This window comes from Schistocerca gregaria, chromosome 4 (assembly GCF_023897955.1).
Source record: "Schistocerca gregaria isolate iqSchGreg1 chromosome 4, iqSchGreg1.2, whole genome shotgun sequence".
NCBI classification, from domain to species: Eukaryota; Metazoa; Arthropoda; class Insecta; order Orthoptera; family Acrididae; genus Schistocerca; species Schistocerca gregaria.
In genome coordinates this window covers 60,133,895-60,150,478 of record NC_064923.1, presented here as the reverse complement: position 1 = coordinate 60,150,478, position 16,584 = coordinate 60,133,895, and positions in this window count along the sequence as shown.

The following is a 16,584-nucleotide window of genomic DNA, read 5'->3' as shown; positions in this document are numbered from 1 at the left end:
CGCTTTAAGAATGGGAAGAATCACCCTAAAATATAATACCAAATGACAGAATCGAATGAAAGTAACCAACGTAGACTAATTTTTCTGTTGAACGATCACTTACTTCAGATACCGTTAGAATAGTAAAAATAGCAGCATTAAGTCTTTGAACAAGTTCCTGAACGTGAGCCTTGGACGACAGTTTACTATCTGTAGGAACCCCTAGAAATTTGAATTGTCCCGGTTCAATAATCATGTGCCCATTCTGTGAAATTAAAACGTCGGGTTTTGTTGAATCGTGTGTTATAAACTCTAAAAACGGGTCTTACTATGATGTAGCGTTACTTTGTTTAGTAAAAGCCATCAACTTATGCCCCACTCAAACCCTCCTACACACCCCACCATTCCACAACAGTGCCTTTCGACAGACATGGTAACCCTTACACATTCTTCATTGTCTGATGCATATGTACCGGTGTCTGCTATTCGGAAACCAAGAAAAAGTAACAGCACGTTGGTCTTATTTGGACGCATTTGGTAATAACGCCGTCACAGTTCACGCTTCCCCATTTACGGCGCGCACGTCGACAAGTGACGAATATCACGCGAATCTTTTGCTTACACGTCGATAGATATATACCCGCATCGGAGTTGCGCTACCTTACAGATAAGCAGCAACGTTCTCAAACGGAAACTTTCTGATCGCTCCTCATACAACTTCTTCTAAGATTGCATATCCACATACCTCGGTAATAAGTTTATACGTAAGGAAACGTTCAGAATTCAGTATCACTGATTTAAGCATTTCAATCATCTTTTGTGGGCGTTGAATGTCCTCACTACATAGCACAGCTAATTTTTGTGTGTGTGCGTGTGTGTGTGTGTGTGTGGAACTGAGCCTCCCTCGTCGGTAGTTCTGCTTAAATTCGTTTAGCAGAGGTACAATTCTTGACTGGTTAAAATATTTTGAGGATTTCTCTAATGTGAAAGATGAGTTTATTGTTCGTTAAGGGATCTTCTATGCACTCCATGCTTTGGTTCAGTACAAAATTTGGCATTTCATCTAAGCCTGCTGACAAACTAATGTTTAGTTATCGTGGAATTTTACTGACTTCAAGCACTGTGGTTAGCAGCAACATCATTGTATCTAGTGCATAATCATTTACAGGTGTAATTTTCATTTTTAGGAGTTTTTGCTATAACTCCCTTGGAGTACCCGAAAAATGCTCACCCACATAGTTACCTAGAAGGTGTGGATCATTTATTACTTTATTTTTCCTCAATTATCAGCATGTTTTTATGCCTCAGTTTTTGTCTTCCTGTTCCCTTTTGTATGACATCCCAGAGACTTCCGATTATAATCTCTGCATTGCATATTGTTTTACCATTATAGGACTTTTAGCAGTTACCTGCACCTTCCTATTAATCTTTCTGGGACTATGGTATAAATTCAAGAACTCTGGCTCATTATGACCCATTTCCATTGAACTGAAGAACTTAAGGGTTTGGGAGGACTCCATTTGTTTTTGTTGGACGTGATACTGGTGCAGGAACTGTTGGAAACGTCTTTTCTACGTTCAGGTAACTTATCTTTGTGAACTAAGAGAACTTCACTTTTCATTAGTTTCCCTGTAGACTTCTTCCTAGATTTTTTGGAAAAATCTTGTATTTTGGATTCTGATAAGTGTCTTTTGTAACTTTACAGTTTTGGAAATTTTTCCAGACCCGATTTTAAGTTTATTATTTGACAGAAATGATATGATAGTCCAAGATCATTTACAACCCACCATTTATCGTGTCCATGTTTATGACTATACGGTCAATTACTAATGTACTCTTTGTAGTAACCATTGTTGCACTATGCCAAAACTCTGAATCATATCCTTGAAGGCGGTACTAGTATGGCTTATGATATTTGTTTTGTGTTCATGTCTCCACACAAAACTACTCCATACTTAAGATTTTATCTAGAACTTATATTAATGTATTGAAATAAGTGTTCACACAATCGCTAGGAGATCGATACACACACAAAATGATTAATTTGTTGGTGTTATCAAGCCCTGTTAAGTAAATGGCTGATATTTAAAAGCATTTCTGTTCACTTACTTTAATCAGTTTATGTCTTGAGTTGAACTGAGCTTTTTCAAGCAGACCTCCAATGTTAATCAGTTCTTCCATACAACTGTAGGACTGAATGTTGGAGCTCCGTGACTCTACAGCAGTACTCAGTGCCAAAAACTACTGTGCAGGTCAGAGAGTGGAGCTCAACATGAAATTGTTGTATTTTTCTCTTTATTGACTACATGATTGAAGAAGAACTGTGAGGTCTGTGGAATATCGCATGCTGCTGTTTCCAATGGTTTGTTCTTTTTAGAGCATGTAGAACAAGTGTCATTTGGTGTGCTGTAATCCATCATGTGATTGATTGCTCCAAAATTTTGTAAACTGCTGGAGACCCTCTGGGTAGGGAAACGGTTGTCTGGACTTATCAAAAAAAGATCTATACTATTCCCACCTATTACAATAGATATTTGGCAATGTGTGATCATTCAAACACTGTGTTGGCATTGGTTATCTATCAATTCCGATGGGAACAACACAATCGCTGAACTATTGCTACCACATTCTATTATTACAGAATTAATTCATTCACTTAAGCCAGACTGCCTAAGAAGATAAAACTGAAACGCATAGTGAGTTAATATAAGGGAAATCAGCAAAATATCTACCTTCAAGTCGCAATGGCAGAAGCTTCTAAGTGAGAAATAGACTGAATTAAAGGAACATCTGCATGTTAATTAAAATTGCACATCTTGTAAGGAATTTGTTATGTGATATTCCTCTAACATCTGTAGTTTATTGTGTATACGTAATTCATTAGCATATGTTTATTTACTTGAGCCTGTTTAATAGGTGTGATTCATTAGCATATCTTTATTTACTTGAGCCTGTTTAATGGCTTTAATGTTCTAAATGTTTGTTGTGAATTATTAAAACCACAATTAACTGTCATTAGCGCTCTGTCTTTTAACTGGCGAGTTGAATTTCATTTATATTGCTGTGTAGTAATAAAATCTCGAAATTATTGGACAAGGAAATCATTGGCAACACTTTTACATGTAGTAAGTAGGAAAATCGTGCTTATATGAAAACATCTGTTGCTTCTTACATCATGTTCTTCCATTACGATCTTAGTACCATTTATTTCATGAAAACAATGACAATGTGTGCATGGAGAATCATTTACCAAATTGAAACTGTGAGGTAGTTGACTATTCCTACCGACAAAAAATCTGCTTATACTTCCTCTGTTCAGCTATTCTATGCCTGAAAAGAATGTAATAACAGAAAATTATGTCCAATATGGGGTTCTTTGCATACTAGCATTCTTATAGATGAGTGTCATTGCCTTCAGAGGAAACTAATTGCATCACTCGCTGATTTGGAAGATAGCTCAGGTGTGAGTCTATCAATGATTGGATACTCTACTAGGAACAGCGCTATTGACAGAAGATTTTGAAATACTTGTGATTTTTGAAATGATAATGTAGGCAGGGACAGCAGCATATTTTGTGGGTGGCTTTGTTTGTTTTTTAGTGGTTGAATAATTATCGCCTGTGTGTTGAATGGCTCACTAGTCTCAGTTAGTGTATACTGTTTCCAAGACTATTTCCTGAGAGAATACCAATCACCATATCAATTTCATTCAGTTTTTTACAATGTGACAAATTATTTTTCTTCTCTTTCGAATTTTTCGCACTTTGGGTATCGCACATCTGTTTCACATTCATTATAATTATATAGAGGATTTTACGTTAGTTTGTATTTTTATTCTTAATGACACTTCTTTTTAATAATTGAAGTTCGGTCTTCCTTGGACAACAAACCGTATTACTATTCGTTACTGTCCGTTGTTTCATACTATGCTATTTGTTTCCTTTTTTGTTTAGTGACGGAAAAATAGGCTCAAAACACGGTTGAAATAAGTTTAAAACGGCGTTTCACTGTGTCATCTACGTATACTGGTTTGTTTATTTACTCCAACTCCTGTCGATTTTTTTTTTTCTGACGGAGCCCTTGGGCACTCTAATGAAAAGGAATTTTCTCATAAGTGTTGAACGATAAATATTTTGCTCAGAGGTTGGAGCCTACGTAACATCGTTTACGTAACGGCTGCTGCCTCGAGAGCCTGCCACGTACAACATTGATGCGCTGCCAAAGTGTGTTACCTGGAAATCGCTCTCATAACACGTCCTTCCGGCGCTTCGCATCTGGTAAAAAAAATTCTCACTCTTGTGTCAGGAGTGGAACGTAGGCACGAGACCCCACGTCGAGGTACGTTATCCTCACAGAAGCAGTACTTCGGTGTGACAGGCAGCTCAAAAATCACTTGAAGCTCAGTGTTTCGAAATATTTCTCTTTCTTCTAATATTTACATTCCAGGGTGGAGAAACTTTTATAGGCACTCGTATTCAAATACAGAGATACGTAAACAGGCAGAATATGGCGCTGCAGTCGGCACCGCTTATGTAAGGCAAGTGCCTGGCGCAGTTGATAGATCGGTTACTGCTACTACAATGGCAGATTGTCAAGATTTAAGTGATTTGGGACGTAGCGTTACAGTCGGCGCACGAACGTTGGGAGAGAGTGGCTATGAGGGCGATAAATTGGTGATTTTCACCTACGACCATTTCACTAGTGTACGGTGAAAATCAGGAATCAGGTAAGACATCAGATTTACAACTTCACTGTCGCCAAAAAAGATATTGCAAGAACGGTAACAGCGACAACTGAAGGGAATTGTTCAACGTGACGGAAGTGCAACCCTTCCGCAAATTGCTCCAGATTTAAATGCTGCGCCAGCAACAAGTTTTCGTGCGAAGCATCTAACGAAACATCATCGATATGCGATTTTGAAGCCGTAGGCCCGCTGGTGTATCACTGATGACTACACGACATAAATCTCAACTCCTCGCCTGGACCCATCAACACTAACATTGGACTGTTGATGACTGGAAACATGTTTCCTGATCGGACGAGTCTGGTTTGAGATTGTATCGAGCGGATGGACGTGTACGGGTATGGAGACAACCTCGTGAAACCATGGACCTGATACCTCATATGAATAAATATGTTCCAAAATTTTCTGTCATAAACGTTTAAAAATATAATCAGTTAGATAAATCTAAATTTAAATCATACTGTACGACCACCTAACGATGTGTGGCGGAGGGTAACTTTGATAGCACTAACCGTTTCCCCTTTCACTATTCTACTCACGAACTGCGTGTGGGAAGCCCTAATTTCTCGAATTTTCTCGTAGAGGTCGCTGCGCAGGAAGTGTTTGGACGAAGTAATATGTTCTCCGACTCTACCCGTAAAGTAGTCACGAAATTTCAATAACAAATCTCTCCTTAAGCACAGCGCCTCCCTTTTAGTGCTGTAGAGTCTACTACCGGAACTTGATCAGAATTTTGCCATCTCTGTAGCCATCTCGCGACGTAACCATCTGTGACGAAATGCACCGATCTTCCTTGGATATTCTCCGTCTCTTCTCTCATTCCTGCCGTTAAGGATCTCCTATGTACCCCGTAAACGGAGAGCCGGTTTAAAGACGGACCGACACAGATTGCCGCTTTGGGTGCCAAACTGTGAGGGATACTACCAAAAAGAAAAAAAAATGTGTATGAGGAATGGGGAGCGCCACATCACAACTTGCATGTGTGGAAAATTATTCTCTAACAAGCGATGGAATTACGAGTACTGTTGAATAAGGAATGACCATAATTTTATTTACAGTCATAATTTCCCGTGGTAGAATCTAATCTTATGACATTCTGCTTAATCTGCAGCAAGCAATCCGTACTACTTTCATAGTTGGCACTCCTGTTTGTCGCCTATGAGAGGCGACTTCACAGTCGCCTACCGTAACAATGTAGGCTTCATGCGACGAATAACATTAGTCTGCAAGGTATTAGATGACTGAAAACCTTAAATTTTTAACCTGATTCCAAATTTGCTTTCAGTTTTTTTTTTCTGTCACGTACGGCTTTGCCGCAGTTTGATTTCAAAGATATATTGCTGTGCCAGTAGATTGTGCGTATTGTTGGAGGAAAATTTCTCAATACGGCACTGTATACCTTAGGTTGTTACACCTGTTGATGCTAGTTGTTGTTGCTTGTCTCACAGGCATGGATTACCAGTACTAGATTGTGATTATTCTGTACACTTAAGACAGTATTTATAAAAAACTCCGCTGCTGTTGAAAGTTACTATAATGTCTGTGTAGAAGCTTAAGATTTTCTGTCACTTTTTGGGAATTATACAGTGGATAAGCAGACTTTCTGCGAAAAGCTTGCCATGCTTATCTTAAAGTGAAACTTGGTGACCAGGACAAGGGGTGGGCGCCTGAGACAGTTTGCCCCTATTGTGTGAAGAGGTTAAGAATGCGGACAAAAGGAAAGGAAACATGCATGACGCTTGTAATTAGAATCGGCCGGGTTGGCAGAGCGGTTCTAGGCGCTTCAGCTTGGAACCGCGCGACCGCTACGGTCGCAGTTTCGAATCCTGCCTCGAGCATGGATGTGTGTGATGTCCTTAGATTAGTTAGGTTTGGGTGATTCTAAGTTCTAGTGGACTGATGTGCTCTGAACCATTTGAACCATTTTGTAATTAAAGTGGTGTGGAAGGAGCCAAAAGTCACCTTAATGACTGTTGTCTCTGCTTAGTTAATGTTCAGGGATGCAGTTGGAAAAATAAGAGACAAATTGTGTAACCGAACACTGATTCAGCCATTAAGCCAGTTTTCACAAGGGAGAAGATCTGATTGCTCCTCTTCCTCCAGCTATTGTAGAATACCTGCCGGAAGATAATGAAGAGAATGAAATTGATGCAAGTACCGAAGAAAATAGTGATGTCCACCAGCCTGAATGTAACTCCATAACTGTTCTCTCAGAGTGAACTTAATGCTCTCGTACGAGATCTGAATTTGCCTAATGAAACTACGGAGCCACTTGGCTCACAGTTAAAAAGTAAGAATTTTCTGGAAGCAGCAGCACATTACTCATAGTACAGACATAGGAAATTGATAATTAGTTCCTATTTTATTCTGACAGAACGAGTCCTTGGTTTACAGCAATAACATAAACGAGTGAATCCACTTCTATGGCGCTGAACATGTTAATACACAGTGGGGACTTTACTAGACTCGACAATTATGAGCTCGAAGGCGTGTTACTGCTTAATGGAAACGTTTATAGGTCCATTCTTATGGTCCATTAAGTTCAAATGAAAGCGACACATGAGACCATGAAGATACTCTTAACAAGTATTCAGTATGAGGTGACATCAGAGTTATCGGAATAATATTCGGACAACAAGGTGGGTTAACAAAAATGCTTTGCTTCCTATGCGAGTGGGAAAGTTTCTTAAGGCAAAAACATTAGAGTGTGAGAGTTCGATGACTCCGGAGAAATTTTGGACCCGTAACGAAATATATCCTGCACAAACCGCTTGTAAAACAAAAAAAATTATTTGTAGAGGTGGTAGGCTGGAATTTTCTTTTGTCTTCAAATATAGAAATTGATAAAGGATGAAGACTCTGAGAAGACACTAAAGAAAAGAGAAAAGCGTTAACGACTGCCTTTCAGTCAGTTACTGAGATATTTCTATGGAACACCAAAGATCCTAATTACAAGGCCATTGTTGAAACAAGTGGCGAAGTTTCAAGAAAATGGGCTGTTAAATGAGAGTGAAAGTCCACTTTCTACACTCACATATTGACTAGTTTCCGAAAATTTGAAACATTGTACTGAAGAGCAGGAAAACATATCTAGCGAGATGTTAAGGAGATAGAGCGGAGGACTCAGCGGCAATGAACTGCAGCTATGATGGCCGACTACTGCTGGATGTGGAAGAGGGACAGTCATCATACAGAAAGATATCCAAGGAAATCAGAGAAGAGAAAGTTTAAAAACTAATAGAACACTGTTGACTTCTTGTTTCTATACAAGATAGTCTCGAGACAAGTTAGGGGAGTTCTGAGGAGTCCCTTCTTTAAATATACTTCATTTTTTACATGTGTTCTGACTGAAAACTCACTTTGTGTAAATGGTGTTTGGTCGGCCGCTGGTGGCCGAGCGTTTCTGGGCGCTACAGTCTCGAACCGCGCGACCGCTACGGTCGCAGGTTCGAATCCTGCCTCGGGCATGGATGTGTGTGTTGTCCTTAGGTTAGTTAGGTTTAAGTAGTTCTAAGTTCTAGGGGACTTAAGACCTCAGCAGTTGAGTCCCATAGTGCTCAGAGCCATTTTTGAAAATGGTGTTTGAATGAGTTTGTGGCTCAGAAGGGAAAATCCTAAAAATATTGCTTCCTATTTTGTATAAAAACATGACGTGATAGGAGAAAAACGGCAGTTATTTCTATAATCAGCATAAACGTTGATACAAAAACCACTACAAATCATCTGACAAAAAGTTTTAAAATGGAGATTAGTGTAATACGCCACTTTGAAATTCTGCTTTCGTATCCTCCTGTGTTACAGGAGGCTTACGTAGAATGTGTTCTTCCGCACAACGCGGCTCCAAAATGGCTTAAATTGTAGAACGAGGGGAAGCAATCAATTTCGATGGAAGAATTCCCTGGCGATCCAATTACAACCATCAACAACTCTGTTGTTATCACGGAGTTGATGTACGAATAACCTTACGAACACTTTCTGAAATATTGAAAATGTCGTTCTGTGGCACCCACACGTTGGTGACTGGAAACTTGTATATCGGACGTACTTGTGCCCGTTGGGTACTAGGACTACTGATTCACGCAGAAAAGAATATTTGCCTCATTTTCTGTAACTAGCTGATGTTTGAGGAAGATCTTTCTTCCAGGGGTAATCACTGCTGATGAACGTTGCTTACACCAATCCTATCATGAGGGCAGACAGCAGAGCTCAGTGTTGAAATCTCCTAAGTCTCAAAAACTAAAAGTGGTTGCTTCTGCTGGAAAACTTATGGTCATCTCATTTTTAGATATGCATGAATGGTTTATGAACCTGTTGCATCTGGAGGCACACTAATAACTGGACGATACTACAGAGATGTGCTGAAAACTTTCTATGTTCGTTTCAGGCTCAGAGGACATCAGTATATTGGAAACAGGCTGGACACTGAAGTACGATAATGCACGGTCGCTGGTTACAAATGTTGTTAGTGTGTATCTTACTAAGATCAACGTGAAGTGAGGCTATTGGCCTTTCTAGTGTCGCCCGGAGTGTCATCTTTCTACTCCACAACCTGCAAAACACCACCTAGAGAGCCATTTGCCGCGACCAAAATAAGGCGATTTCTTTGGTAGGGGAAACTGCAGTCGTAATTTTTCCCGAGGCCATGCAGCTTTACTGTATGGTTAAATAATAATGGCGTCCTCTTTGATAAAATATTCCGGAGGTAAAATAGTCCCCCATTGGGATCTCCGGGCGGGGACTACTGAAGAGGATGTCGTTATCAGGAGACAGAAAACTGGAATTCTACGGATCGGAGCGTGGAATATCAGATCCCTTAATCGGGCATTTAGGTTAGAAAATTTCAAAAGGGAAATGGATAGGTTGAAGTTAGATATAGTGGGAATTAAGGAAGTTCGGTGGCAGGAGGAACAAGACTTTTGTCCCGGTGAATACAGTGTTATAAATACAAAATCAAATAGGAGTAATGCAGGAGTAGGTTTAATAATGAATAAAAAACATACAAGTGCGGGCAAGCTACTGCGAAGAGCATAGTGAACGCATTATTGTGGCCAAGATAGGCACGTAGCCCACGCCTACTACAGTGGTACAAATTTATACGTCAACTAGCTCTGCAGCTGACGAGGAAATTGAAGAAATACATGATTACACAAAAGATATCATTCAGAGGGTGAAGGGAGACGAAAATTTAATAGTCATCGGTGACTGGACCTCGATAGTAGGAAAAGGAAGAGAAGGAAACATAGTAGGTGAATAGGGAATGGGAATAAGGAATGAAAGAGGAAGCAGCCTGGTAGAATTTTGCGCAGAGCATAACTTAAACATAGCTAGCACTTGGTTCAAGAATCATAAAAGAAGGCTGTATACGTGGAAGAAGCCTGGAGATACTGACAGGATTCAGATAGATTATATAATGGTAAGACAGAGACTTAGGAACTAGGTTTTAAATCGTAAGATATTTCCAAGGGCAGATGTGGACTCTGACCACAATCTACAGTTTATGAACTGTAGATTAAAACTGAAGAAACTGCAAAAAGGTGTCAATTTAAGGGGATGTGTCCTGGATAAACTGACTAAACCAAAGGTGGTACAGAGTTTCAGGGAGAGCATGAGGGAACAATTGACAAGAATGGGTGGAAGAAATACAGTAGAAGAAGAATGGGTATCATTGAGGGATGGGGTAGTGAAGGCAGCAGAGGATCAAGTAGGCAAAGAGACGAGAGCTAGTAGTAATCCTTGGGTAACAGAAGATAAACTGAATTTAATTGATGAAAGGAGAACATATAAAAATGCAGTAAATTAAGCTGGCAATAAGGAATTCAAACGTCTCAAAAATGAGATCGTCAGGAAGTGCAAAATGGCTGAGGAGGGATGGCTAGAGGACTAATGTAAGGATTTAAAGGCTTATCTCACGAGGGGTTAGATAGATACTGCCTACTAGAAAATTAAGAAGACCTTTGGTGAAAACAGAACCACTTGTATGACTATCAAGATCTCAGAAGGAAACCCAGTTCTAAGCAAAGAAGAGAAAGCAGAAAGGTGAAAGGTGTATTTAGAGGGTCTATACAAGGGCAATGTATATTATACACTCCTGGAAATTGAAATAAGAACACCGTGAATTCATTGTCACAGGAAGGGGAAACTTTATTGACACATTCCTGGGGTCAGATACATCACATGATCACACTGACAGAACCACAGGCACATAGACACAAGCAACAGAGCATACACAATGTCGGCACTAGTAAAGTGTATATCCACCTTTCGCAGCAATGCAGGCTGCTATTCTCCCATGGAGACGATCGTAGAGATGCTGGATGTAGTCCTGTGGAACGGCTTGCCATGCCATTTCCACCTGGCGCCTCAGTTGGACCAGCGTTCGTGCTGGACGTGCAGACCGCGTGAGACGACGCTTCATCCAGTCCCAAACATGCTCAATGGGGGACAGACCCGGAGATCTTGCTGGCCAGGGTAGTTGACTTACACCTTCTAGAGCACGTTGGGTGGCACGGGATACATGCGGACGTGCATTGTCCTGTTGGAACAGCAAGTTCCCTTGCCGGTCTAGGAATGGTAGAACTATGGGTTCGATGACGGTTTGGATGTACCGTGCACTATTCAGTGTCCCCTCGACGATCACCAGAGGTGTACGGCCAGTGTAGGAGATCGCTCCCCACACCATGATGCCGGGTGTTGGCTCTGTGTGCCTCGGTTGTATGCAGTCCTGATTGTGGCGCTCACCTGCACGGCGCCAAACACGCATACGACCATCATTGGCACCAAGGCAGAAGCGACTCTCATCGCTGAAGACGACACGTCTCCATTCGTCCTTCCATTCATGCCTGTCGCGACACCACTGGAGGCGGGCTGCACGATATTGGGGCGTGAGCGGAAGACGGCCTAACGGTGTGCGGGACCGTAGCCCAGCTTCATGGAGACGGTTGCGAATGGTCCTCGCCGATACCCCAGGAGCAACAGTGTCCCTAATTTGCTGGGAAGTGGCGGTGCGGTCTCCTACGGCACTGCGTAGGATCCTACGGTCTTGGCGTGCATCCGTGAGTCGCTGCGGTCCGGTCCCAGGTCGACGGGAACGTGCACCTTCCGCCGACCACTGGCGACAACATCGATGTACTGTGGAGACCTCACGCCCCACGTGTTGAGCAATTCTGCGTTACATCCACCCGGCCTCCCGCATGCCCACTATACGCTCTCGCTCAAAGTCCGTCAACTGCACATACGGTTCACGTCCACGCTGTCGCGGCATGCTACCAGTGTTAAAGACTGCGTTGGAGCTCCGTATGCCACGGCAAACCGGCTGACACCGACGGCGGCGGTGCACAAATGCTGCGCAGCTAGCGCCATTCGACGGCCAACACCGCGGTTCCTGGTGTGTCCGCTATGCCGTGCGTGTGATCATTGCTTGCACAGCCCTCTCGCAGTGTCCGGAGCAAGTATGGTGGGTCTGACACACCGGTGTCAATGTGTTCTTTTTTCCATTTCCAGGAGTGTAGAAATGGAGGAGAATGTAGATGACGATGAAATATGAGATATGATTCTGCTTGAAGAGTTTGACAGAGCACTGAAAGACCTGAGCCAAAACAAGGCGTACGGAGTACACCACAATCCATTAGAACTACTGACAGCAATAGGAGAGCCAGTCCTGAGAAGACTCTACCATCTGTTAAGTACGATGTATGAGACAGGCGAAATTCTCTCACACTTAGAGTAAGCTTTTGACAATGTTGACTGGAATACTGTTTTCAAATTCTGAAGGTTGCAGGGGTAAAATAAAGGGAGCGGAAGGCTATTTACAAATTGTGCAGAAACCAGATGGAAGTTATACGAGTCGCAGGGCATGAAATGGAAACAGTGGTTAGGAAGGGAGTGAGACAGGGTTGTAGCCTCTGCCCGGTGGTATTCAATCTGTATATTGAGCAAGCAGGAAAGGAAACGAAAGAAAAATTCGCAGTAGGTGTTAAAATCCATGAAGAAGAAATCAGAACTTATGTCAGAGACAGCAAATGACTTGGAAGAGTAGTTGAACGGTATGGACAGTGTCTAGAAAGGAGGATATAAGATGATACGACCTTAATGGAATGTAGTCAAGTTAACTTGGATGATTCTAAGGGAATTATATTAGGAAATGAGACACTTAAAGTAGTAAAGGTGTTTTGGTATTTGGGGAGCAAAATAACTGATGATGGTCGCAGTAGAGAGGATATAAAATGTACACTGGCAATGGCAAGGAAAGCGTTTCTGAAGAAGAGAAATTTGTTAACATCGAGTATAGATTTAAGTGTCAGGAAGTCGTTTCTGAAAGTATTTGAATTGAGTGTAGCCATGTATGGAAGTGAAACATGGACGATAAGTATTTTGTACAACAAGAGAGTAGAAGCTTTCGAAATGTGGTTGTACAGAAGAGTGCTGAAGATTAAATGGGTAGATCACATTACTAATGAGGTGATATTGAATAGAATTGAGGAGAAGAGGAGTTTGTAGCACAACTTGACTAGAAAAGGGATCGATTGGTAGGACATCATCTGAGGCATCAAGGGATCACCACTTTAGTATTGGAGTGCAGCGCGGAGGGTAAAAATCGTAGAGGGAGACCAAGAGATTTATACACTAAGCAGATTCAGAAGCATGTAGGCTGCAGTACGTACTAGGAGATTAAGCAGCTTGCACAGGATACAGTGGAATGGAGAGCTGCATCAAACAAGTCTCAGGACTGACGACCACAAGAACAACAACAACAACAACCTTGGTAGACTGCCGAAACGCAGGGAAAAGGGTACCGTATCAAAAGGCGACTGATTTGAGCAGCATCACAAATGCAACGAGAATGAGTAAACGTATGTTGTAAAAAAGTAATGATCATTCGTTATTCAACAGCCTTAGTATTTTGTGAAAATCGTGGTATTACAAAATCAGGATTTTTGGGGACAAAGAAAAATGCTGCATACCAGTTACGAAGGTAGTATATTCTATATTCCATTGCTATAAGCAATAGTCTTAGATAATGGGCAGATACAAAGTCTTTGAGTTGCTGTGATTTTTTTCATGAGGACCTTCTGGAGGAGCTACTACAAATAAATATTGTTGGTTTTTCCCGTTCTAAGCTAATACAGTTAAAGAGTATTTTTCACAAGACGCGTTTCACTTTTATTTCTAAAGCATTTTCTATATTCGTTCTTTACTCAATATTTCGGGTTTTATGAAAGCGTTGTCAGCACAGTGCTAAGAGCGGAGCATGTGACGACTGCAATGCTGTTTCTATTGTGCACTTTATAGAAGTGAGGTAAAATCGAAAAACCAGAATTTCAGCGTATAGGAAAGTGTTGATAACAGGTGAAAAACTGTGAAAAATAAATGTGCACCCACGATTTTTATAGACTTTGTTCCCTCATAACAGTGAAGGAAAACGCGCAGCACTCCAGAATCACTAACCAGAGACAAAAAAAGTGGTTCAAATGGCGCTGAGCATTATGGGACTTAATATCTGCGGCCATCAGTCCCCTAGAACTTAGAATTACTTTATCCTAACTAACCTAAGGACATCCCACTCACCCATTCCCGATGCAGGATTCGAACCTGCAGCCGTAGCGGTTGCACGGTTCCAGACTGAAGCGCCTAGACCCGCTCGGACACACCGGGCGGCCCAACAACAATGAACACAGTTTCTGTTTAATCAATGAACTCGAAAATTATCGGGTAAGAAATACTCTTTAAGTGCAGTAAGCTAAAACAGGATAGGCGGAAACCAATTTCATCTTCAAATTTGGTTTCAAAATATGATGCCATCATTAATCACCTTTGGTTTTTGCGGAGAATCACTGAAACTGTAATGGCAGTTAAAACAAATATCTGTAAACGGTAGAAAAGGACGTTCTCGTCAATGGTAGATGAATTACTCTGTAGCTTCGTTATACAGTTGTAAGAAAAACTTGAAGCGGGGAGTCCGTTAGCTAACACTGGCCGGTAAGCGCAATATGACAACCTATACACTGATCAGCCAGAACATTATGTTCACCTGCCTAGCAGTCTGTAAGTCCATCTTTGGAACTCATAACAACAGCGCCATGTCTTGTCGTGTGGTGGCATTGAAGCAATGACACGGCGGGTCGCTAGCGGGCGTTGTCACTCCATACACACACGGAAGTCACTTAATTCCCATAAATTCGGGGAGGCAATGAGCTCCGACGCCACATTCAATCACATCCCAGATGTGTTCGATTTGGTTCATATCTGGTGAGTTGCGTAGAGAGGGAGAGGACTGGGCAGCACGTCAACTGGAACTGAAATTCGCCATTGCTTTCCTCCAACCACACCATGACACTCCTGGCCTTGTGATATGGCCCATTATCTTGTTGGAAACATCATGAAGGGGTGTGTATGGTCATCAGTTAGTGTACGATTCTCTTTGAATGTCATGGAGACTTGCATCAGCTTCACTGGACCCATGGATGCCCACATAAATGTTCCCAATTGCATAACAGAGCCGCCACCAGTTGGTCTGTGTCAAGTGGTACAGGTGTCAAGGCTCTGTTGCTCTGGAAGACGATGGATTCGCGTCCTCCCATCGGCATGTTGAAGAAGGTATCGGGATTCGTCAGACCATGCAATTGTGTGCCACTGCGCGGAAGTCCAGTGATGATGGTCACGTGTCAATTTCAGGGGTACTTACCACTGTCATGGTGTTAACATTTGCACATGCGTCGGTCGTCGGATGTGAAGGCCCATCAGTAGGAGTGTTGGCTGCACTGTGTGTCGGGACGCATTTGTACGATGCAAAACTTTAAAGTCTGACGTTAGTTGCGCCGTAGTTCGCTGATTGTCCTGTCTTACCACTCTTCTCAGCCTACAATGTCCGCAATCTGTAATGTTAGGTGGCCACCCAGCCCCACGACGTCTGGACATGGTTTCACATTGACTTCGCCACATGTTGAAGACTTTCCCCATAGCACTCCTCGAACACCCACCTAGTTACTCAGTTCCGAAATCCTCGTGATGAACCTTCACGCCATCACAATCTGTCCTCAGTCAAAGACAGATACATCGCATGCCTTCCACATTATACACGCAACACACTCAATGATGCTACATGCAACGTGCGTGTACCTGCCTAGCAGTCATTCAACACTAGGTGACGCTGGTATAACCTGGATGGGTGCATATCGGCAGTAGGTCTGTGGTAACAACGATCTAGCTGATCAGTGTAGGTTATATCAAGAATTATGCAAAAGGATTGCGTAACGGGTAAACTGCGCTTGGTGGAAGCTGCACCACATGCCACTAATAGCAAGAGTTGGCAGGACGGTATCACGAAGCCAGAGCAAAAACCATGTAATGAGCAAATGTGACTGGGGGCTAGATAATATCAAGCGCAACTAACGTGCCTCAGAGCCGTATAAATATCAATGGCTCTCGAGGAAGATTAATTCAGAGTCCCCAGCACCACCACAATGTCAGTACTATGCCAGATGATGAGACTACTGTTCACCAACAGCTGCATTGCGAGACCAGGTTGGGGGAGCCAACTCCTGTAGTAAATCCACTCTTTGGATTTTGGTGTAACGGTACGACCGGTCGCCTTCAAGGGCAATCACTGCCAACTTTATACCTCTACTAGGAATTTTTGAGGAAATAGACCGTGAGATAACCTAATGGAAACAGAGCAATGAAACTAGGACTCGTTTCCGAAATACTCCAGCAGAGTATAAACGATAGTAACCAGGGTCAGGCACAGACGTTCTCCCAGCAAAAAAGCAAGTTGTACCATTACATATTAAAACAGGTCCAAATCCTAATTAGGCATTCTTGTGTGAAGCAAAATGATAAAGCAGAAGGCAGCGCTTAGCCTAACC